Consider the following 1,327-nt stretch of genomic DNA (forward strand, 5'->3'; position numbering starts at 1 on the left):
TGTTTGATTGATAACCTACATGTGAACTCGATGTGTCATATAAATTCAACGAATACTTCAAAACAGGCCTCCGTGAAAAGGTACCCTAATTTGTATAAATACGTCACCGTGACGATTCAGCTTTCCAGTGGGATGAATATAATTATATGAATAGTAAGAAAATATAACATTGAATAGCAATATTATATAAGATTATATAATAGTAAGGATGACTACTTTAAGTAGTAAGATCAACTAATTTATTTGTAAAATAACTAAGTTAATAGTAAGACTTACTAAGTGAAGTAGTAACGCTTACTATTTGAAGTAGTAAACACAGCTGCTTGAAAGTAGTACCTACCATCGAAAGTTGTAGCGAGAACAAATAAAGTAGTAAGGGCAACTACTACCAATCTTGCGAATAAAAGTAGTAGCCTCAATCACTTTAATAGCAGCGGCATATATTACAAACTAAAATAGTTGGGCCTACTACTTTGTTAGTTGTCCCAACCAACTAGTTTTTTCAGTGTAAGACAAAAAGAAATTCACTATGAATGTGATAGTGAATATCAAATTGAATAATTGATATTGTTCCAAAATTGTAATATATTTCCACACTTGAAAACAATATCGCGGATAAAAAGCGGTCACTTTTTATGCCGAAATTTTTTTTAGCATTAGGTCTCTTTACTATTATTACGTGTACACAGTACATTCTCGGTTTCTACCCGCCGAACAGGGCTATAGAGGAGTATAATACCAAGAATTGGGCACTTAAGTAGTACACCCACTTTCTTTTAGTTCACGTTGGAACTCGCACGTGACGCATGCGTAGGCTAGGACGGAGATTTGCAGTCGCCTCAGTAGGAGACGCGATAATGTGTGCGTTTAAATGCGTGTGACAGAGAGCGGTTACAAAGGGGAAGGCAGATATCGGGAGTGTACGGTAGTAGGTACACTTATAAAATTAAGAAAACAGATTCACGAAAAGTGTAGAAAGACGATCTATATTTTTCCTCTATAGAAACAATAATAGAGTACCAAGAACTGAGTTTTAAAAATTTCGTGAACGTTAACTCTGCTGTCCAATAGAAAAACTTAGTAAGTTACGTTTGCCATAGAGACTATTTTCCGATACATGCGCATGAAAAAATAACCTCTATGACCAAAGTCACTTAATAGGTTTTCCCAATGGACAGCCGAACTGCTAAATTTCTTGTACATTCAAAATTGAGTGGAATGAAAGAGATTGTTCAGAATCTTCCATACCTGCGAGATGTATTGCTTATAGAACCTTGGGAATTATTTAAGTTTTCAATTCCTTTATTATCTAGAATATTATATTATA

This window comes from Belonocnema kinseyi, chromosome 1 (genome assembly GCF_010883055.1).
Source record: "Belonocnema kinseyi isolate 2016_QV_RU_SX_M_011 chromosome 1, B_treatae_v1, whole genome shotgun sequence".
NCBI lineage: Eukaryota > Metazoa > Arthropoda > Insecta > Hymenoptera > Cynipidae > Belonocnema > Belonocnema kinseyi.